The 24,574-nt window shown below is 38.9% G+C and overlaps 1 protein-coding gene across 10 annotated transcripts in view; it reads left to right on the forward strand.

The window, feature by feature from the left end:
* The window catches only part of dennd1a (DENN/MADD domain containing 1A), a 536,086-nt gene that overhangs the window by 187,929 nt on the left and 323,583 nt on the right, over positions 1-24,574 (forward strand). The gene's annotated exons all lie outside the window — the stretch shown is intronic.

The raw sequence follows: 24,574 nt of genomic DNA on the forward strand, positions 1-24,574 counted from the left end.
TAAAGGTGCTTATGCACATATTTGCAAAAATAATGGAAAGTTCTTGTCAGTTAATACATTTTATTTTTAAAAAGTAAATGACCCTTTGTACAAAGAACTTGGCATAAAAAGATTGAGGATTTGAATTTTCAAAGGACCTGAGACAGATGCTCAGGACTATGAACCAAATTCTGGGTGATAGGATTAAATTGTAAGGTTGCTATTGGTCGGCATGGTTGAATTGGGCTGAATGGTCAGTCTCCATGCTGTATTTTTCTATTATTAGTAGTGGAAGTTGGAATTGACTAGCTTTCATGACATGGGTAGTAGACAGATAATTAATGTTAGCCCCAAAGACCTGAATAGAGGCAAGAATTTAGTTGGAAAGTTGTTGGTTTTCAATAAGCAGTTCTTATTTAAAGTTTATGTATTTTTTTGAAAACCTGTCCCTTAATCCGAGTTGTATTCCTTATATTCCATCCTCTGAGTAAACCAATTTAATGATCATTTAACTCGCGGAGCTTCTGTTTCTCACTATTCTTTATGAGAAGTTTAAAATTAATGTGAAAATTGTTTGCAGAGCCAAAAAAACACAGATGCCAGAACTCTGAAATTATAAAAAGTAAGTAAAGGAAATGTTTAACATGTCAAGCAGCATTTGAGGAGAGAGAAACTGAATTAATGTTGCAAATTGATGATCTCTGATTAGAATAAAGAAATCAAAAATGTGAGGACAAGGGAAATTCTATCATTGATTCAGGTGAAAGGCGGGTGAGAGCAGAAACGTGGGAAGTGGAGCAAACTCGCTATCAGAAAAAAAGGGCTCATAGACTAAAGATATGGAAGGCCATTCAGCCCTTTTGAGCCTGTGCCACATTCAATACTATCAGGTCTGAACATGCAACTCAGAACCTTATTTCCTGCTTTTCTCCATTGATCCCTTTAGTTATAAGAGCCACGTTCATCTCCCTTTTGAATATATTTAATGAACTGGTCTCAATCACTTTCTGTGGTAGGGAGTTCCAAAGCCCACAATTCTCCTCATTTCTCTCCTAAATGTGACCCCTTGTTTTGGACTTTTCCAATATCTGGAACATTCTTCTTACATATAACCTGTTTAGTCCGTTAGACCATGAGATATAGGAGCAGAAGTAGGCCATTTGGCATGCTGAGTTGCTCTGCCTTTCATAAACGGATCCATTCTCCCACTCAGCTCCACTTCCCTGCCTTCTCCACATCACCTTTGATACCCTGACTATTCAGACAACTATCAATCTTTGACTTAAATACACCAATGACCTGGCCTCCACATCTGCCTATGGCAGCAAATTCCAGAGGTTCTCTACTCTCTGGCTAAAGAAATTCCTCTGCATCTATGAAGGCACCCTTCATTGTTGAAATTGCACCCTCTTGTCCTTCACTCCTTTTTCATGGGGAACAGCTTTACCACATCTACTCTGTACAGTCCTTTCAACATTTGAAATGCTTCTATGAGGTCCACTTCACTGTTTTCAACTCCAAATAGGATAGTCCAAGAACCATCAAACATTCCTAATATGATAATTCCTTGATTCCAGGAATCATTCTTGTGAATCTTCTCTGAATCCTCTCTAATGCCAGCATATCTTTCCTTAAATAAGGAGCCCAGAACTGTACCCATACTCCAAGGAGGCCTCTCCAGTGCCTTATAAAGCTTTACATTAGAATGTTATATGTCCCAATGATGTTCCCTTTTATTCTTTTAAATTCCAATGATTGTAACTCTGGTCTGTCCAGTCTTTCTCCTTACATCAATCCGGCCATTACAGGAATATGTCTGGTGAATCTTTGCTACACTTGCTCAATAGCAAGAATGTCCTTCCTTAGAATAAGAGACCAAGGTGTGGCATCACTAAGTTAAGCCCTATACAATTGCTGTTAGAAAGATATCTCAGAAACACATGTGGGGAAAGTGTTATTATCTGAACAAATCTGACAGAACTGGACAAAATGAAATGTCAAAGAAACAGGGTTCAAGGAGGTAGATTAAATAGCAATGTGAGTCTGTGGGTTAATATGGATATTATCACCCCCAGAAATGGAGGTAGAAAAGTTGAGAATGGATAAAGTGGATAAGTTTAACTTTTAAGTTCAAGTTTATTTGCCTCAAAATGCCTCATACAGTGAGACAGGTTCATGTTTAGGGACTATTAAAGAACAGTAAAATCTCTGGAATTTAAACAACCGGCAAAAAAATAAATGGGTAAAAAATACTGAAGTTTAAAATTGGCATGCCTTGTCAATAGTTCTCCACATGTAGTCTCAAGCAACCACAGAACTCACTTACCCAGCATCTACCAGTCAATCCCCTTAGGTGTTGAATACCAGGGGTTTTGCTGTGTATGGATTTAAGAAATATATTGTTGAAAGCTGACCACAAAGTTGATTAAATCTTTGAGTTTTGTACAAAATGAAGAAGCAGTACTAATAGAGGGATTAATTTTCTGAAAAAAGAAATGATGAAGGGAACCCTTGAATTCTAATCTTCTTTTCTTCCTCTGGCATTCTTTTTGACCCCTCCTTTTGGCATCTTGTACTTGCAGCTGATCTGAATGTCACTCCATTCTGGGTTGGGATTCAACTCACTAAAATTCTTTTGCTCCTATGACTATGATTTGATGAAGAAGGCGACATTAAACATCATCCAAATTTCTGAGTGATATTATTCATGTGGTCTTAGTTAAAGATGATATTTAGAAATCACCAGAAAGCACCGAGGATAAATTATAACCATATAACCATTTACGGAGCGGAAACAGGCCATGTCGGCCTTTCGAGTCCACACCAGTTCACTAGAACAACTCCACTAGCTCAAACCACCCGCTCATCGCCAATAATCCTCCAACCCCCTCACCTCCATGTACACATCCAACCTTCTCTTAAATGACAGAAGGAACCCTAACGCAACTATCTCATTCAGAAGTTCATTCCATTCTGCCACCACTCGCTGAGTGAAAAAGCTACCTCCTTGATTTTGTTTTTTGAAAAAGGAAATGAGAGATTTGATATTTTCTAAGTTAAAGGAACTTTATAACTTTACCATTATAATAGTACACAATTAAGAAAATACTGGAAATGGTCAGAAAATCAGCCTCTGCAGAGAAAGAAGTAGAATTAATGTTTCGTTTTGTTGATTTTGGGCATGATATTTATTTCATGTTGCTACATTAATCTTCCCCTGTGCCAGAAACTTTTCTGTAGCTTTCAAATTCCAATTTGTCTAGTAGTTTTTTGATGCTACATTTTCTCATGAATGCTTTGTATCTTGGGTAGCTGGTGCCATCTCACTTCTTAAATCCAACATTTCTAACCATATTTGGTTCAAGACACTTTCCCTCTGATCACAAAGCTGTTCTTAGCAAAAGTCTCAGCTCTATTTCCCAATGTCCCTGTCTCAATGAATTCAAAGTGTGACATGATGTTGAGGTGTTTTTCTCGGTCCTTCATTTCAATGCTCATTTCTTTGACCAGAAAATGTCACCTCAGATAGTAAACTCTTTCCCTTGATTTCAGAAATTTCTATTCACTGAACCCTTCCTTCTGGCTTCTTGTGGCATATTAAAGACAGCTTTAGTTGAAAAGCAAACTAATCTGCTGAAGTGTATAATTTTTACAAAACTGTAATTCCTTTCCCTAATCTTTTGCATTGTCTTAATTTTGGGATCTTGTTATGACTGCATCTGGACTTCTCTCATATTTAATGCACATTTTGCTATATTCTGCACGAAGAGTCTAGCACAGTTTCTCCAATTTGTTTCCTTAACAATATCTGCTTTTCATGTTCACAGTTTTAATTTAAAGCAAGGTTGGAGCGATGAAGGATGAGAGGTGACTTATTAGTATGAGAGGCATAGATCGGGTGGATGGTCAGCACCTTATTCCCAGGGTGACAATAGCAAATATCAGTGAATATCTGTTTAAGGTGAGTAGAAGAAAGTTTAGGGGAGATTTCTGAGAGTGGTGGGTGTCTGGAAAACATTAAGGGTGGTGGTGGAGGCTGGTACAAAAAGGACATTTAAACACTCTTAGAAAGCACATGGATGAAAGAGAAATAGAAGATGAGCTGTGAGCTTGGGAAGGATTAGATTGATATGGAGTAGGTTTATATAGGTTGGCACAACATTGTGGGCTTACTGTTCTATGTTCTAATGTTGAATTCAATGATTATTAACTGCACTGAGATAAAATTATTTTTATTTGCTTTGACATACTATGGGAGAATTCCATTGAAAAACCATAAAAATAAATGTAAAAGGATGTTACCAGGATGTAGTTACTGTAAATTTTGAAAATAAAATAAAACAAGACTGCTATCAATCTCGACTGTTACTTTCACTGTGTTCCTTAATTGGCTGATTGAGTTTTTTGAGAAGAAACTAAGAAGAGTGATGAAGGCAGGGCATTACATGTTGCCAGTATAGACTTCACTAAGGCATTTGACAAGGTCCTGTGTGGTAGGATGGCCAGAAGGTTAAGGCACATGGGATCCAAGGTGAGCTGGCTAATTGGATCCAAAATTGACTTGGTGATAAGAGGCAGAGGGTAGTGGTGGAAGCCTGCTTTTCTAATTGGAAGTCTGTGACCATTATGTACTGCAGGGATAGGTCCTGGGATCTTTGTGCTTGTGATATATATTAATGATTTGGATGTGAATGTAGGAAGTATAATTAGTAAGCAAGCAAATGACACAGAAGTTGATGGTGATGTGGATAGTGAGGAAGGTTAGCTAAAGCCACAAAAGGATCAGACAGATGGGAAGATCGTTAGCAGATATAATAATCCTCACAAATGTGATGTAATTTTTTTGGGTTAGTTAAATAGGGGTAGGGATGGATGTAAATGGGAAGGCACTAAGGAATATTGATGAACAAAGGGGCCTTTGGGACCAAGTCCATAGTTGCCTGAAAGTGACAACACAGGGAGATAGGATGGTGAAGAAGGCATTTGACATGCATGCCTTCATAGGTTGATGCATAGAATATAAAGGTGAATTAAAAAAAAAAGCTGGAGGGACTCAGCAGCATCCATGGAGAGAAATGGGTTGGGGCCCTCAGACAAAAGGTAGCAGCGTCTAAATCAAGAGGGCATGGGTTTAAGGCAAGAGAAAGGAATTTTAAAGGAGATCTAAGGGGAAATTTTTTTTTATACCGAGTAGTTGATATCTGGAATATTGCTGGAGATAGCAGTGAAGTCAGATGCAATCACTATTTTTAGGAGGCTTTTTGACAGACACTTGCTCCTGACATACTGAGAGAATGCCTTGGGATTCTCCTTAATTTTAGTTACCAAGGATATTTCATTACCCCACTTTTGCTATCCGAATTTCTTTCTCAGGTTTCCTTTTTTGTTTTCATTCATCAACTGAGAATCACTGTGCAATCTAGAATTATTTGAAATAAATGTACATTTGAAATGTCTGATTAATTATGTATGTGTTATTATACATCTTTTGTCAACAATTATGAACCAATTAATATGTATTAATTATTTTTTCCTAATTTCTTTCACTTTAAATAAACAACCTATTTTTATGCCCAGTGGTAAGGGACAAATAATCTGCCATTTGATAAACCAAAATGTAAAGAAACACAAAATTGCAGATATAATATTGAGCAAACATGGTATGCTGGATGAACACATGGATAGAAATGGTCAGTCAATGTTTTGGGTTAGATGCTATGGGGCGAGCTGAGTTCCTCCAGCATCTCACTGTTTATCTAAATTTTAAAGTTGGATTTATTTGACATCTTGTAGTATAAAATGGTGGATGCTGCCATCTGAAAACGTTAATCAAACCTGCCAACTCAGAGGGCAAGAAAAGCATGTCAAAGGGAGATCTGTATTTTTCTCTCCTGTGACAGATTATAGATATGTTTTACAGGAGATATATTGGGGCTGGTTTTTTAGTGTAGGTCATATACAAATACTTCAAAACAGATCTCATTTAAAATACTGGCGCTCTGCTCAAGCTAGACAGGACGGCTCCTGGGGGCCTCCAAGAGTCTTCACTAATGGATTGTTGTTTTGAAAAGCAACAGATGAAAGAGATTGGAGGAGGAGTTCGGAGCTGCAGGCAGAGGGAGTGAAACAGATTTTTCTCTATGAGAGAGAGACAGAGAGAGAATTGAGTTCTGCAGTTCCACAGTTAGCAGCAGCAGCTGGGACTGGAACAGGACAAGCTGGCAAGCTTGTGGAAAAACCCCATTTTGAAGTTGGTTTGTGAGTGCTTAGTTTAGCCTGGTCAAATCCATACAAGAGGAGAGGACTGGCTGCCTCATGTTTCACTTGAAATAAGTGAAACAAAAAGGAACTCACTGGTGACCTGAAAGAAAGAGGTTATCATTTGGAAAACTTTGATGGGGCAAGTTTCTTCGGCAAGGCCCTGATATGGCTCATTAAAAGGGATCAGTTTATGTCCAGGAACAACAAATTTCTCTCTCTGGAAACTGACAAGAACCTTCCTGAGCGGTAACCAATTACCTTTCAAGCACCAAAGCCTGGTGAACTTCATAAGTGTTAAATTTTGTGCACAATATAAGAATTGCCTGCAACCAGAAAACTTGGAGGAATGAGAAATGAGATTGGACTGTGAATCAAATAACTTTTCTAAACTTACACATACCTTACATATACGTGCGCTTAGAATTAGAAGAGGGTTAAGTTATGTTAGTTAAGTTGATAGTAATAAGTGTGATCCTGTTTTCTTGTTTAAAGATGATTAAAAACAACTTTTGTTTAAGTAACCATTTGCCTTGGTGAGTATCTATTGCTGCTGGGTTTTGGGGTCCTCTGGGCCCATAATACTCCAACTTACATATTATTATGATATTGCATCATTGTTACTGGTTCAGAATCATGGATTCCATCACTAGCTGTATTAGTGGAGTACCTTTGACCTACAGAATGCAGTGATTCAATGAGATAACTCACTCCCCACCATTGCTCCCAAGAACAATAAAGTTCTGCAATAAAGGCTAACGGTCCTGGGGTGATGTTGGTTGGAAAGAAAAACCTTAATCGCCATTTTGAGGCAATATTTCTTCAGAATGTCAATTTACAGAAGATATTCATGAACTTCAGAGCATATTTATATTAATACAGATGATGGGATTTAAAAATCCATAATTTAAAAAAATTATAGACATATAGGATGTTAACAGGCCCTTCCGCCTGCACCCCCCCCCCCCCCCCCGATGCTGTAATAGTGTCGTTCTAACTGTGCCACCCTTTTCGGTCTCTGGAAAATGAGTTACAAAATTCTGCTCAAAGGCTAAGTATCTGATTTTCTTAAATTAGTACTGTAAAATAGTAACTGTTTTTATGAAGTACTGTTGGCAACATTGAAGCAGGTGTAAAGACCCATAATGTGATAGACAATTTGCTGAAGGCAGAGCATGTAAGGGAATAGCGATTATGCTCAAAATTTATATGGCTAGAAATTCTTCCAATTTAACAGCAGCAGGTTAAAGTACCTCTTAATAATAAATGGCTATATAGTTAGATTCTCACTTACAACAACCTGCACCATGATGAACAGTGCACAGTTCATCTTATTTTTGCAGTAATATGTGCTGTCTTAGTAATATGTTTAACTGTATAATGTGACATAATCATGCTTCCAGTGATTTAAATATCCACTTAACATTAAAGATATTCCTCTATTTATGAATGTAAGATTTCTAACTTTTCACTATAACACCATTAAATCTTTCACCGACCTGTTTTCAATTTATGAACCTATGTTTTGCCCTAATAAATTGTGCCCTTCTCTGCCCATAGCCATGATCTGTACCAAAATACCTGTAAAGCATTTCCCCTGATTTCTTTGATTTATGAAACTTGTAAATTAGGGAATTTGCAGAACAAATCCAAAGCTCTTGTATACATTTCACTGATTTCATTGCTGAATTGACTATTGTCACTCTATTTGGAGCCTATTTATATTCCCATCAATATGTATTATTATTTCAGCAGTGAGACTGCCTGCAGAACATTATTATTAGTGATTCCTCTTCAAATTCTCCAATGTAACAGCATTCTTCACTGTTTCCAGACCTCTTGGATAGGCATTTATTTCACTGAAAATCTAATGTTGCCCAGTTTTCCATCTTAAAATATTTGATAAAGATGGTAGCATATTCAACTTAACTAGATTTTTCATTATATAACTCACTGATTAAACTGGTTATGGATTTAGTATCATAGTTTTAGAGCATGGAAACAGACCTTTTGGCCCAACTTATCTGTACTAATTAAACTGTCCACTTAAGCTCGTCCCATTTATCTGGATTTGGCCCACATCCCTGTGAACCTTTTCTATTTGTGTACTCTTCAAGATGTCTTTTAAATATTACCATTGTACTCACCTTCATCACTTAACTTCCACAGGCCCACCATTCTCTGCGTGAAAAAGATGCTCTTCAAGTTCTATTTAAATTTTTACCCTCTCATTTTATTCCTCTACCGTGGAAAAAGTCTATGACTGTTACCATTATCAATGCACCTTGTGACTTTATATATCTCTAGAAGATCCCTGTTTAACCTCCTAAGCTCCAGGAAGAAAAGTCCCAGCCTATCCAGCCTCTCCTAATAGCTCCTGGTAACATTTTCTATGCTGATCATCAAGTTACTGTCTGTATTCATCCCATTTGTCAGCACTTGATCCATAGTTTACTTTGTCTTAGCATTTCAGTTGCTCTTCCAGATGCTTCTTGAATGTGGAGAGTTCCAGATTCCAACCACCCTCTGCTTGAAAAACTTCTGATCCTCTATAAATCTCAACCTGTGAGTTTTGGGCTTAGATGTTTATGCCAAGGGAAAAATAATTCTTACTATCTATATCTTTAGTAATTTTGTCTGTCTCTATCTGGTCCTCCTCCATCTTCAAGGAAAGCAAATCCAGCCTTATTAAGCACACCTCATAAAGAAACATTCTATTCTGGGCAACAGTTCGATAAATTTCTGCACCCTCTTCAATGCGATTGCATCCTCCCTATCGTGTGGCAATTAGATTTGCACACAATATTCCAGCTGCAGCCAAACTAAGACCATTCTGCATAGGGCATAAATTATGCTAACAATCCGATAGCATCAATCCATTTTATTGCAATCATCTACCAATTTTCAGTGAATTTGAATTAACATTTTCTTGATTATTAATCCAAATTATAAAACTGCTTTCAGAATATATGTATATCCCAGGGTTAACTAAGTAATACAAGTCCATTTTCTTAACTTTTATGACTGTTTAATTATATTTTTGTGTGAATTTTGACATATATTTCAGCTGTTTAATTTGAAGTCTAGTAAAAACCAAAAAGGCTTAAAATATACCCTGCAGTGAATGGAGGGGTTTAATATTGCAGTGAATGATTACACTGAATTACTCCCCAGACTGAATGGCAAAGGCAGACCTGACATGCACCAACTGGCAGGAAGAAAGCACCTGCAGTTCTTTCTGTTTAATAATATTCCGAGTGACAGTGGTGTGGCACCTACTTGTTTTGTTTGGAACACTTAGAGTCTTCCTTATCACCAGAGAAGATTTCAAAAACTAATTTTGCCATCCTATAATTCAGCATATTATTTTTCTCTGGAGCCTTTGGAGTGAATAGCTGTGCAAATACAAGTTTATCTGGATGAAAGTATGTGGTAGTTGAAATCTCAGTCGCTCTATCTATCTTGTACACTGGGAAGCCTTGATTCAAGTTTATCTGAACAAGCACTACTAATCCCAACTGTCTGGGGGGATCCACTCACAAAACAAGCAGCAGGGCCCTAAGGCAAATAGAACCGGGTAGAAATGAAGGCTGGGTCTTGGGATACTCCAGTGGATTTTCATTTGAGGCTAGCAGGAGAGATTGAGTAAGAGATAGAGAATTAGCATAATGCCCTTTCATTGGGAAATTTGGGAATACTAACAGCAGTCCTGTGCATAGATCTGTGGTTACAATTCAGAGAGTCTATAGGAAAACCATTGAATGACCCGGCCATATTGACTGAGAAAATAAAAGGTCTAAATACGGAATGAGAGAAAAGAAGGACAGACTGCAGCATTGTTTGACATCTGCTCACTAGTTTTGTTTCCTCAAATTCAATGTGGATTTTGGAGAAACCTAAGAAGGCTGAACATGAAATCCTGTAATCTTCAACTGAATATGTATGCATTTGGGCAGCCGTTAAGCTACCCTTTGGTTCAGCCTACTTCTCTTTTATTGTTATGCCCTCAAATTAGGAGAGCATTTCAAAAGTAAAGTAAATGTTTGTTTGTCTGTGAGCATTTAAATAGATTTGCATAAATTGCAGTTTTGCCAAGTTTCCTCTCCTTCCTTTACCCAAGATTTGGAAATATGCCTTCCTTTACCCAAGATTTGGAAATATTCAGGCTGTTACTTTGCAAAATGTAATTTGTGCATTGACAAATATTGATTGAATCAAACCTTTGCAGTGTCATCTTTGAAAAGACCTGATATCTGGGTAAAAGAGTTTTCAAAGATTGTGTAAAAGACCTGTCAGGAGAAGGTCACAGATGGTGAATACAAGCAGGCATATTGGCATTTGAACAGACATCATGAATCAAAGCAAAATTTTCTATATTGTGTTTAATATTTTTAACTCTTTGAGCACATCATCCTATTATTGTTGTCTAATATTAATGTGTCCTCTGTGTTACCACTTTCTATAACAAATATGGATATATTTTATTGAGTATTGAAATCTGAGCATGTACGTGCTTCTCAGTGGCAATAAAAACAAAATATATAATAGTGAACAACAAAATTATTGGAATGAAATTTTAAGTTGAGTTCTGATACAAACTAAGTAATAAAGAGTACACAAATTACTTTTAGTTTCTGTAATGAGTGAGCTCTACCAACTTTGTCCTCTTGTGTATCTCAGCATTTTTTGTGTTTGATCACCTAAGATCAAAGATTAAAAATACCCTTTAAAACTCTCCATTCCTCTCCTTTTAAGATGTTTTTAAAAAGATGGATACCTCTTTGGGTAAGCTTTCTTGTACTTCAAGCAACTTGGGACATTTACCCAAATCAAAAGCACCTTGTAACCCAAGTTGTTCATGAATTGAAATTGACTGATGAATGAACATTCTGTTGATTAGATGTTGCTGTGTTACATGACTTTGTACCTTGTTGCAGAGATGAGCCCATTTCATCTTTAAGAATTTGGATTTATAAAGGAACTCTTGGAAATGACAGTGGTAGCAGGAGTAGGCCTTTCAGCCTTGGGCCTATGCTCCACCATTCATTGAGATCATGGCTGATCTTTAACCTCAGCACATTGTTCTGTATTAACCCTTTGTCCCTTAATTCCTAGTGATCATGGCCTTGAATGTACTCAGCGACTGGGTTTCCATAGCCCTTTTTGGATTGAGAATTGTAAAGATTTTTAAATCTATTGGTGAAGAAATGTTCTTTCCATTTCAATTTCAAAGTGTCAACCTCTATTTGGAGACTTTGACCTGAGGTTTGAGTCACTTTTTCCCCTGTCAAGCCCAATGTGAATTTTGTATTGAGATCACCTCTTTTTCTTCTATAATCAAAAAGCCATAATCCTATTTTGTTTCATTTCTTCTCATAGAACAAACCTCCCCCACCTTATCCCTGGATTAAATCTGGTGAAACTTCCCCTCTCGGAAGGTTATCCTTCTTTGGTGTTGGGACAACAGATCTTTCCACATTACACTGATGCAGTTCCATTTGGGTTCAATGTAATTGGAGTGATCGTTTTTACACTTGTATTTCAAATACTTACATAATAAAGGTAAACATATGATTCTCCTTCCCAATTGCTCTATCTACTATATTTACCTTGAGTGATTCATGTGCAAGGATATTCTACGAATATCTACCGACTTCAAGGGTCCTCTGAATAACAAGACTTATTAAGCACCTACAATTAAAAAATTTCCATCTTTGCAATTTTCTTAAACAAAATGGATATCCTCACATCTTTCCAGACTATATCTGAAGTGATAACTGTAGGAAATTTGGGATAAAACAGATTGATAATAGTACTAATTAAAACCCATTATTTGAATAAAGAAGCCACTTTTAATCTGGCTGACTTGTAAGGCTAAATTTCACAACTCCTGTACCTCTTGTTTTAATTAACAAAAATATTGTGCTTAATATTATGTATTTATAGCTCCAGTTCAAAGTGACATTTTAAATAATGTTTTCTATCTATCCCTATAAATCTTATAAAAGCAAACAAACTCTTCCCCACAACTTGGCAAAAGATAAATGCTCAATTATTTCTAGTTTGATTAGTTTTGGAATTGCTAAATTTTCCTTAGTTATGAACCATAGTGCAGAGGCTATATTTTAAAAGAATTCATCTGACTTTGGCTGACAATCAATGGACTGAAATAGAACTGTTTTCTAGGTGTCAGTCCAGCCATTGAAATAAACTGTACATTAATGATAGTAATGGTTGAAACAAGAAGAACATTAAATGGTGGGGCTTGTTCTAACCCTCTCCAAGAGGTAGCCTCATTTTCAATGACAATTTTGCAGTTGATAGATTAATTAAACACATATCTGCAGCAAGCAGTGTAAATTAATCTCCGCTATTGTCTTTCAGGATGTTATAAAGATCATTACTTAAAAATAATGAAAGAAAGTATTATGCAACTTTGTAATGTAATTATGAAGGCTTTTTAAAGCTGAAACTGCAAGAGATTATAATTTTAACTTTGTTACTTGTGTCTCATGAATACATATAATTTTTCTTAACGTATTTCTTATGCAAAAATATGTTGAATATGTCAATGAGCTCAGGGTTTCCAGATTGGTTGAGTAAGTCCACAAAAAAAGCAGATTGGAGCTATTTATTCGAAAGCCTTCTGCACACTGTTGCCCTCTTATTTCTGTATTTACAATGTCATTAACGTACAAGCCAGAAATGCTGTCTTGATGCAGTTTCAGTCACAACTGTGAAACCAAAATCCCACGGGAGGGCTTAAAGTGTAGAGAATTCAGTGAGGGCCCATTATCCATAGTTTCTGTTCATGTAATATAGCAAGCAAGACTTTGGGGACTGCTAGCCCCTACATTCCCTTCCTATCTGTCATGACCAAGTCAGATTTAAAGAACTAGATGGTAGTAAAGCTGTTGCTTGGTGTGTGAAAGGTGGATTTCAACTGGGATTGAGGGCAAAAAGGCAAAATTCAACCTTTTGAGGCAGAAAAAATCCGGAAACTCCAGTTGTAATGCCACAGCTTATGTTTAGTTGGTCAATATCCTGGAATTTTTTTTAACCGTTTCCAAGTTTGTCTTGAACTTTTTGAAACTGTTCATTTTAAGTAAGAATCATTCTTTCCACTCTTCTAGACTTGATTTCTGTAATCAATGAGATATTGCCACAAGAAACTTGATTACCAAAGTCTTGAACAATGCTTCTTCTATGATAATCATTGGGCCTATGGCCCTTCAAACTGATGAGCAAGTTCACTAATAAGGTGATCTTCAAATCTAATTACATAATGTCTCTTGGTCCATTTCTCTCATAAGCGTTGATGTTATTTCAGTGTTTGCACATATTTGGGAGACTAATTTGTGAAGGAAGCTGCACAATAGGAACATCTGGTTGTATACTTCTGTTCTAGGCGTTGTAGTTGGTACCTTCCAAAATCCTCAACCTCTTATTATGAATATTTGTGAACTATTCAAGGTGTATTTATTTCTCTGAACAAATGTCTGACTATTCATTAATGATAAAAAAGAGAGTTCAGGTGGCGAAACAGCATCTGTGGCGAGATAAACAAAATCAACATTTCAGGGCCACGGCCTTTCATCAGAACTGAGTAAAGTTAGTAATCAGGGGTATTTTTTGTGTTCAGGCTTTCTTTTGATTTATTTATGGGAATCAAAGTTACAAAGAAAATCAAATATCAATCCACTTATCTGAAAAAAGTTTAGGAAAACAGCACTTTCTATAACTTCCTTCAATTTGTGGTTGTAAATCCAAGCAAGTAATTCAAGTTACTTCAGTGGAGAATAGAGTGGCGAAGATTAGAAGCAGCTGCACTGATTTTGAAATGTTCTTATTTGAGGCACTTCATATTGATATCTAATTTCTCACTCATATCTCAAACCTTGCTTTTTAAGAGACATTTATAAAAAATGTATTTAATTGTAAAGCTACAGCCAGCCAAAATTGAGCTGTTTTTGGGGGTGGGGGGGGGGGTGATGGGAGTGGAATTGCTTGTTGAATGCACCACTGTAACTGACTGATTAAATAAAAATCAAACATAACATTAATGTAACCCAATGGTTTTCAATATTTTTTGCCTTAGGCCCCACTTTAATTTTTCAAAAAAATGTACACCCCACCATTAGTTGAAAAAAGTTATATATTCAGAAGAAGTTTTAATTAAATAATTTACTGAGAATGTATTTCAATGCAAATAAGGTCAGGAATACAATGGAACACATATTTCATATTCAACTACTACCTCAATATGTCAACCATCTTATACACTTATTCAATGATTGTTGTCACTTCAGTGGGAATCTTGCCCCTGATGCAGGCTGAAGATTTTTTTGAGTGACTAATTTTGTTAGTTTCAACCTTAATCTCCATGTTTTGTAATTTCCAGTCAGTTTCTCTTAGTTTATAGCAAATCACTAACAGCACTGAAGTCTATTATTCAACTAAATAAAATGATGGAAAATGTATCATTAGTTTCTTTGCCAAAGTATTCAAGTTTGGGTATTTATTTTTGATCTCATTAGACAGCTACGTCATGATTCCTTTCACTTTGAACAGAGTTTTCACAGATTCATCATGTTGCAACTCTGATAACTCCTCTTGGTATTGCACTGGAATTTCAGATAAGTCCACCGGCAATGGCCGAGTTAACCAAGAGGGAAAATTCATTGCCTTTAAATCACAAAATCTATCATTGAAGTTGGTAACTGACATTTTCAAATGGTCAACAATGATGTTTGTAGCAGCATTAGTTACCTCACACTTATTCAACCAATAGAATTGACTTACATTTCTTGCAGAAATATTCCTTTGGCATAATTCAAGTGTCATGAATCCAAATATCTTTGATTTTGCATCAACGAGCATCATATTTGCTACTTGGAGTTGCTTGTTCAATGTACTTAGTTTCTCAAAAATGTCTGTCAAGTAACTCACATAAACGTTGCCATCTGTTGTTAGCAAGAGCTTCATTTCAGGGTTGTCCTTCAAAAACTCACTGAGGAGATTAAACAGTTCCATAAACCTTTTAAGCAGTTTCCCTTTGACAACCACCTTACTTCAGTGTGAAGCAATAATCTCACATGTTCTGCATTTTTATCGACACGAAACTTCTTAAACAGACGTTCACATTTGGCATTAGTTTTGATGAACAGGGAAAATTTTCTTGGCACTCAGTTTTCTTGGTAGATAACACAATGCACAACCAACATGTTTGGATTTTCAACCTTCATTAATTTTAAACATCCTTTTTTTTACCCTTCATAGCAGGTGCACCATCTGCAGCACAAGATACAATGTTTCCTTCTGGTATTTCATTTTCATCCAAATAATTTTTCAGCTTGCTGTAGATATTATCTGCAGTAGTGGTTATTTCTAATGATTCACAAAACATTTCTTTTTGAAACTCTTCCTGATCAATGTATCTTACATATGCCAATAACAGAGCCTCACTCTCCTGTTTGTGATTTCAATTTCTCAATAAGATGTTTTTCATCATCTTGACCCATGTCATCTATTCTGTTGCAGACAGTACTATTACTTAATGGCATTGCTTGGACATCTTTGAAATCCTTTTGCAGAACTGTTTTAAGAAACAGTGATATTGTGGGTTTAATCAGTTCCTCCCCAATCGTATAATTCTTTCCATGTTTTGCAATCAGCGGAGAAATTTCACAGCTCGCTTCAAGGGTACGATTTAGAGTTGTAGTTTGTGCAGTGAATAATGAATGATTTTTGATCTATTCTCAAACTTCTCTTTCACTGATTTAAAATATTCCAATTTCGAATTGACATGGTTAGGATGTTTTACCCTCAAATGAGCTTCAAGAAGGCCTGCTTTCATTGTTTCATTTGTCAAAATCTGTTGGCATAATAGGCAAAAAGATGCGGGTTCAACGTGCACAGCAGGTATAAACCCAAACTTCAAGAACTCCACTGAATATTGACAAACCTTTTGCTTGCTTGGCCTGCTTATTTTGAATATACAACAGCATGATCTCCCTGAAACAGATTAATACAACAGCACAAGCTCCCTGAAATAGATTATTCAATATTTTATTATGTTTTAGAATTGAAAAATGTAATAAAAGTAATGATCGAATCAAAGGAAGAAAACTGACCCTAAAAAAATGGGGAAAAAAGACACTAGCGTGGTTTCTGACATTTTTTTCTTACAGAGAATGCATCAAAACTGTGCTAGCCTCATGCTTTACTTTTTGGGGCCCCTATTTTTTTTCCCAATTTTGGTGGCCCCCCCTGCCCCCGACCCTCCAACAATACGTGAGTGCACAAAGATACATACAGATACAAGTCTCACTTACTACTGAACTGAAAAAGTAAAGGGTTATGGACGGAGACATGATTGTTGAAATAATTTGGATGGATGATAATAAGACTGGTCAGAAAAAATATAATTATAATGTTAACCATGAATAACAATGGTTAAAATAAGAGAAACAACAGAGAAACATCGGAAGAATATGAAAATAAAAAGAACAAAGTGATTTTACTTGGAAGTTACCACAATTGGGCTGTACTGATAGTGTTGCAAAGTCACATCTTTCACACCAACTTTTAAATTATTTCCCAAAATATTTCTACACCCCACTAAAATATTCTTAAGCCCCACCAAAATATTCCCATGTCCCACCATGAGAATCTATGATGTAGCTACTCTTCATTGACAGCATTTTAAAAATCCACTTTTATTGGGAGAAACTGCTGCATTTCTGTTTCCTTTGATCTTTGAATAAATTCCTGGATAAATTGACATTGCATGCTTTATATTCAACTGGTTTTTGTTTGAGAATCCGATGTCCTGCTCATCTCTATCTCATCAGCGAGTCCAGCGTTGTTCAAAGTGTTATTTGGATAATCTCCCATTTTCCAAGATTTTATTTTGTCTGGACTTTCCTCCCACAATATCAGAAAAAGAATGATTATTACTGTTACATCAGTGATGTCCTCTGGGGTTTAACTGGATGCTATTCACATTAACATTTTTAGTTTCCATCTTATTACTGTAGCTTGAAAGCTGAATTATATCTTGAAAAATGCTTAAGCAATTAACCAAGAAATAGAATTGTCGGTTCCTCACTAAAAGCCGGTAATTGAAATAATTGTTCCTTGTTGAAACCATGTGAAGTAATTAAAAATAAACTTCAATTATTCTCACTGGATAGTTTACTTGAAAATAGGCTTATTTATTTTGAATTTTCTGGTCTCTGCATGTTATTTGGAAGATGAACAATTAATTTGAATAGAAATAAATTGTTCCAATCAGATTTGTAAGATTAACTTGGTGAAAGGAGTGAGAGGGAAAAGTAAAATCATGTAAAACACCTATATTCAGTTTTTTTTTAATACTTTCATTAGAAACTATTAGAAATGGGGATGGGGTGAGAGGCAAAGATGCTGCCTGAGTAATTGTATCATTCAATTTTAAATGGAAATGAAAGGAGTAATTATAATGGCAGGTGAATTATTTAGATGCTTAAAACTCTCTTGCCATTATATTGAGATGAGAGAGAGAGCATGTCACTAAAAATAAATTGTTGGACTCGTAATCTTAAAATATAAATTAGTACAGGTAGGATTTGGATTTGTAGACTTTTCATGGTTTAAGTGCTGCTCTTACAAATCTCCGAGAGGAAGTGAAATGTTTCAGGTCTGCAAGGTTACATCAGATATTAGTCAGCAGGTGGAGAATTCTGTCAAAGTGTTAATTGTAGCAAAAAACAAACATGCTCATTATGAAATCAAAATTATACTGAATTAGTATTTTTATAACACTGATAAATTTGCAGTTAACAAAGAAGTCTGCAGATGCTGGGTTCTGGTGCAGTACACAAGTTTCAGATTTTTGTTACATCAATTTGATTCATTTCACTTTTTTTATGGATCTTAATGAATATAGTCTGGATGAAAGTTCTGAACAAACTTGATAAAAATGGTCTAATAGAATCATGGAATCATACTGCACAGAAATGGGCCCTTTCAGCCCACCTTGTTGGGTGGGGAGGCACAGTTAGCATAGCAGTCAGTACCATGCTGTTGAAGTACCAACTACCCAGGTTTGAATCCGATGGGTCTGTCAGGAGTTTGTACATTCTCTCCTTATCTGCGTGGGCTTCCCCTGGGCACTCTGGTTTCCTCCCACCTTTTAAAACATAGTGGGGGGGCGCCCTATAGGTTAGTTGGGATATTTGGGCGGCATGGGCTTGTGGGCCGGTAGAGCCTATACTGTGCTGTATGTTTAAATTTAAAAAAATTAAATTTGTCCAAGATGACCCATTTGCCTGCATTAAGCTTATACCTCCCACCTCCCCTAAGTATGTCAAAATGTTTTTTAAATGCTGTAATGGTATCTCTGTCTATTCTGGCTTCTTGTTCCAGAGAACCACTACCCTCTTTGTGAAAAAAGTCCCCTTCAGATCTCCTTTAAATCATCCCCCCCCCACCCCCCGAGATTAAACCTGTGCCCCAGAGTTCTAGACTACATTGGCCTTAGAAAGAGTCTCCATCTATCCAATTTCAACCCTTTGTAATTTTATAAACATCTGTATGTCTCGTCTTCACCCTTCAATATTGCGGTAAGAATAAATCTCATTTATCCAATCTGTCATAGCTACAGGCCTCTATTCCAAGCAACATCTTGGTGAACCTCTCAACACTCACTCTATTGCTATCATGTCCTTCCAGGATGGTACACAATTAACAATGTTTGGATAGCTGCAACCAATGTTCCCTCTAATTTTTAGCAGTCAGTGTGGACAAAAATCTTATGTTATGCAAATTTTTTTCCTGTGACAAAAGTATGTGCAAATTGAATGCTTGTGCAAGTGTAAATTTGAAATTGTTTAAAGATAATTTTGGCACAGCCTTTCTCTCATGGCTAATAAAACTGTATCAGCATGTTTTAACATAAGTATGATTGCATTCTACGAAGTAACGTATTTAGTTAAGATTTTATTCTATACTTTGAACTACTTTGTTCAGTTTGTTGTTCCATTAAATAAAACATCAATTATTAATTACTACATTATTTTAGGTAACCAACCATTCATACGCAAATTAATTTCCTTTGTTCGCTGGTTGCAAAACGTACATGCGCACAACTAAGGGAACAGTGGCTACAACGTGAAAACAAATGTTCTAAATGTCTTTTACACTACCCCATCCACCTTGTTTTGCTGAGGACCATCACCCCATGGTCCCTGTCTATATTGCTCCCAAGGTCCTAACATTTGTTCTTTTATGTCGTACCAGAATTTGTCTTTCTACAGTGCATTATTTCACACTTGTCTAGATTAATTCCTCTTGCCACGTTATTCTTTTGGCTTGGCTTCGCGGACGAAGATTTATGGAGGGGGTAAAAAGTCCACGTCAGCTGCAGGCTCGTTTGTGGCTGACAAGTCCGATGCGGGACAGGCAGACACGATTGCAGCGGTTGCAAGGGAAAATTGGTTGGTTGGGGTTGGGTGTTGGGTTTTTCCTCCTTTGCCTTTTGTCAGTGAGGTGGGCTCTGCGGTCTTCTTCAAAGGAGGTTGCTGCCCGCCAAACTGTGAGGCGCCAAGATGGACGGTTTGAGGCGTTATCAGCCCACTGGCGGTGGTCAATGTGGCAGGCACCAAGAGATTTCTTTAGGCAGTCCTTGTACCTTTTCTTTGGTGCACCTCTGTCACGGTGGCCAGTGGAGAGCTCGCCATATAACATGATCTTGGGAAGGCGATGGTCCTCCATTCTGGAGACGTGACCCATCCAGCGCAGCTGGATCTTCAGCAGCGTGGACTCGTTATAATGCAGAAAATAATAATGTCACGTGTACAAACATGCAATATGAAAATCATTGACCTTTAATGTAGGAATGTGACATGGGGCAAGGCTAGGCCCATTAAGATGAGCAGGATAAACTGAGAGATCATTATGAGAGATCCAATCTGGAGTAAAGGGATGACAGGGAAGCTATGTGTTTATAAGGGGGTGTCAAAGAGGCTACTGTCACCAAAATAGCAGCTGACTGTATCCTAATCATTTTTCTTTGACAGTTGTTTGAGAGCATATCATGGAACATGTATGTATATGATGTTTCTAATTAATGAGTATAAATCTTGATCTGCTACAGCTTCCAGGATAAGATTTTCTCATCAGTTAGAGTGGGAGCAGTGCTTATCATGGGCTTTCCCAACTTATAGAAAATACTCCCAAAGACTACACAGGATAATATGAAAAGCAATTGGAAATGGAATTGATATACACAAGGTTTGGAGAAACTCAGCAAGTCTCGCATAGGAAACAAAGATATATAACCAATGTTTAGTGCCTGAGCTCTTTGTCAAGGTATAGCAAAAAGTTGACAGGCACCTGAATAAAAAGGTGGGGAGGAGAGAAAAAGGGGCAGGAGAGGAGCACAGGCCAACAGGCAAGAGATGCATATGAGTGGGAAGGTACAAGAGAAAAAAAGCTGAGGTGATGGGGGAAGGCATAGCTCTCTAAATGGAGAGGGAAGGGGGTTCTTGATCTTTCAAAATATTCTGTATGGAATTTAAACTGGAGGTGGGGGAGGGTGTGGTTAAAGAGGAGACTTTTGAAGAAGAGCTATCTTCGAGTTAATTGGGTCTGGTTGTGTGAGTATGTTAGGGTGAAGATTATTCCATGCTTAATTGTACACATCTCTCTTGGAAGATAGAACTATAAATTGGGTTGCGTGCCCATGTCTGCTCCAAGCAGGCTTGGGTTCAGTGTAGAATTGGTAGTCTATATTGAGCTAGCAGTTTAGCAATTTGTAAAAAAACAGGTCAGGCAGTGTGTTTCACGCCTGTCTAGGAGAGAGCTCCACTTTAATGAATTCAAGAGGTTTATAACATTTGCTTCTCTTCCATGTGTATTTGTGACAGATTGGGCTGCCTGTGTCTGGACTCGTTCGATGATAGTAGTGCTTTTTGTTTTTGTATGGGTCCCATGCAGCTACTGCATATTCCAAATGTGGAGTGGAGAACTGGAGGATCATGGAAAGTGACAGGGAACCTATGGGAGGCGCCAATAGAAACCAGAGAAGACTATGTTGATGCCATCCGGTTGGAGAGTGCCCAGACGGAATATTAGGTGTTGTTCTTCCATTTTGCAGGTGGACTTGATTTGGAAGTGCATGAGGCCATGGACCTACATGTTGGCATGGGAATGGGATGCAGAATTGAAACAGTTGGTCACTGGGAGTTGCCCACTATTGCAGTGGACAGATGGAAGGCGCTCAACAAAACTATCTTCTAGTCTGCACCCAGTCTCTCTCTGATGTAGAGGAGGCTGTGACGAGAGCACCGGATGCAGTAGATAACCCCTGCAGATTTAGAAGTGAAGTCACTTGGACTGTTTGGAGCCCTGAATGGTGGTGAGGGAGGAGGTGTTGGCGCAAGTGTATGCGTTTCCTCCAGTCTCGGGTAGGCACCAAGGGTGTGATTAGTGGGAAGGGAGGAGTGAAAAAGGGAGATCCCTGTTTGTTGTTTGCTCATACCTTAATGAAGGACTGGTGTAGGCTTCTGGTGTAGGGTTCATGGTCAAGAACTCCATTGCCTCCAAACTCGAAAACCTCACGACAGGCCACTCGGACCGGATCATGTCCATGCGACTCCTCCTTCAAAACAAGCGTCGCATCACCCTCATCAGTGTCTATGCTCCAACCCTCCAGGCGGAACCAGCAGAAAAGGACAAGTTCTACACTGATCTGCGCAACCTCATTCAATGCACCCCTACAGCCGACAAGGTTGTCATCCTTGGTGACTTCAACGCTCGCGTCGGCAAAGACTCAGAAACCTGGCCAGGAATCCTGGGCAAGCATGGTGTCGGCAAGTGCAACGACAACGGGCGCCTCCTGTTGGAGCTCTGCGCAGAACAGCGGCTTGTCATTACAAACACCCTTTTTCAGCAGAGGGACAGCCTGAAGACTACCTGGATGCATCCCCGATCCAAACACTGGCACCTCCTGGACTACGACCTGGTGCGAGAAAGAGACAAACGAGATGTGCTCCACACCAGGGTCGTGCCCAGCGCGGAATGCCACACTGACCACCGGCTGGTTCGCTGCAAGCTCAACCTTCACTTCAAGCCAAAGTCCAGAAACAGTAAAGCCCCCAGAAAGAGGTTCAATGTTGGAAACTTGCAGTCAGACGAAGTGAGAGGAAACTTCCAGGCAAACCTCCAAGCAAAGCTCGAGGATGCAATCCGCCTCACGGACTCGTCCCCTGAAACCCTCTGGGATCAGCTGAAGACTGCCATACTGCAATCCACTGAGGGCTTCTCCTCCAGGAAAAACAAGGACTGGTTCGACGAAAACAACCAGGAAATCCATGAGCTGCTGGCAAAGAAGCGAGCTGCCCACCAGGCTCACCTTGAAAAGCCGTCCTGTCCAGAGAAGAAACAAGCCTTCCGTCGCGCATGCAGCCATCTTCAGCGCAAACTCCGGGAGTTCCAAAATGAGTGGTGGACTAGCCTCGCCAAACGAACCCAGCTCAGCGCGGACATTGGTGACTTCAGGGGTTTTTGTGAGGCTCTAAAGGCTGTGTATGGCCCCTCACCCCAAGTCCAAACTCGCTGCGCAGCTCAGACGGCAAAGTCCTCCTCAGCGACAAGATCTCCATCCTCAACCGATGGTCAGAACACTTCCAATCTCTTTTCAGTGCCAACCCCTCAGTCCAAGAATCCGCCCTGCTCCAGCTCCCTCAACAGCCCTTAAGGCTAGAGCTGGATGAGGTCCTCACCCGGGAAGAGACATATAAGGCAATTGAACAACTGAAAAGTGGCAAAGCAGCAGGTATGGATGGAATCCCCCCAGAGGTCTGGAAGGCTGGTGGCAAAACTCTGCATGCCAAACAGCATGAGTTTTTCAAGCTCTGCTGGGACCAAGGAAAGCTGCCTCAGGACCTTCGTGATGCCATCATCATCACCCTGTACAAAAACAAAGGCGAGAAATCAGACTGCTCAAACTACAGGGGAATCACGCTGCTCTCCATTGCAGGCAAAATCTTCACTAGGATTCTCCTAAATAGAATAATACCTAGAGTCGCCGAAAATGTTCTCCCAGAATCACAGTGTGGCTTTCGCGCAAACAGAGGAACTACTGACATGGTCTTTGCCCTCAGACAGCTCCAAGAAAAGTGCAGAGAACAAAACAAAGGACTCTACATCACCTTTGTTGACCTCACCAAAGTCTTCGACACCGTGAGTAGGAAAGGGCTTTGGCAAATACTAGAGCGCCTCGGATGCCCCTCAAAGTTCCTCAACGTGGTTATCCAACTGCACGAAAACCAACAAGGTCGGGTCAGATACAGCAATGAGCTCTCTGAACCCTTCTCCTTTAACAATGGCGTGAAGCAAGGCTGCGTTCTCGCACCAACCCTCTTTTCAATCTTCTTCAGCATGTTGCTGAACCAAGCCATGAAAGACCTCAACAATGAAGATGCTGTTTACATCCGGTACCGCACGGATGGCAGTCTCTTCAATCTGAGGCGCCTGCAAGCTCACACCAAGACACAAGAGCAACTCGTCCGTGAACTACTCTTTGCAGACGATGCCCCTTTAGTTGCCCATTCAGAGCCAGCTCTTCAGCGCTTGACGTCCTGTTTTGCGGAAATTGCCAAAATGTTTGGCCTAGAAGTCAGCCTGAAGAAAACTGAGGTCCTCCATCAGCCAGCTCCCCACCATGACTACCAGCCCCCCTACAACTCCATCGGGCACACAAAACTCAAAACGGTCAACCAGTTTACCTATCTCAGCTGCACCATTTCATTGGATGCAAGGATTGACAACGAGATAGACAACAGACTCGCCAAGGCAAATAGCGCCTTTGGAAGACTACACAAAAGAGTCTGGAAAAACAACCAACTGAAAAACCTCACAAAGATTAGCGTATACAGAGCTGTTGTCATACCCACACTCCTGTTCGGCTCCGAATCATGGGTCCTCTACCGGCATCACCTATGGCTCCTAGAACGCTTCCACCAGCGTTGTCTCTGCTCCATCCTCAACATTCATTGGAGCGATTTCATCTCCAACATCGAAGTATTCGAGATGGCAGAGGCCGACAGCATCGAATCCACGCTGCTGAAGATTCAACTGCGCTGGGTAGGTCACATCTCCAGAATGGAGGACCATTGCCTTCCCAAGATCATGTTATATGGCGAGCTCTCCACTGGCCACCTTGACGGAGGTGCACCAAAGAAGAGGTACAAGGACTGCCTAAAGAAATCTCTTGTTGCCTGGCACATTGACCACCGCCAGTGGGCTGATCTCGCCTCAAACCGTGCATCTTGGCGCCTCACAGTTCGGCGGG

Source organism: Narcine bancroftii, chromosome 1 (genome assembly GCF_036971445.1).
Source record: "Narcine bancroftii isolate sNarBan1 chromosome 1, sNarBan1.hap1, whole genome shotgun sequence".
In the NCBI taxonomy this organism is placed as follows: domain Eukaryota; kingdom Metazoa; phylum Chordata; class Chondrichthyes; order Torpediniformes; family Narcinidae; genus Narcine; species Narcine bancroftii.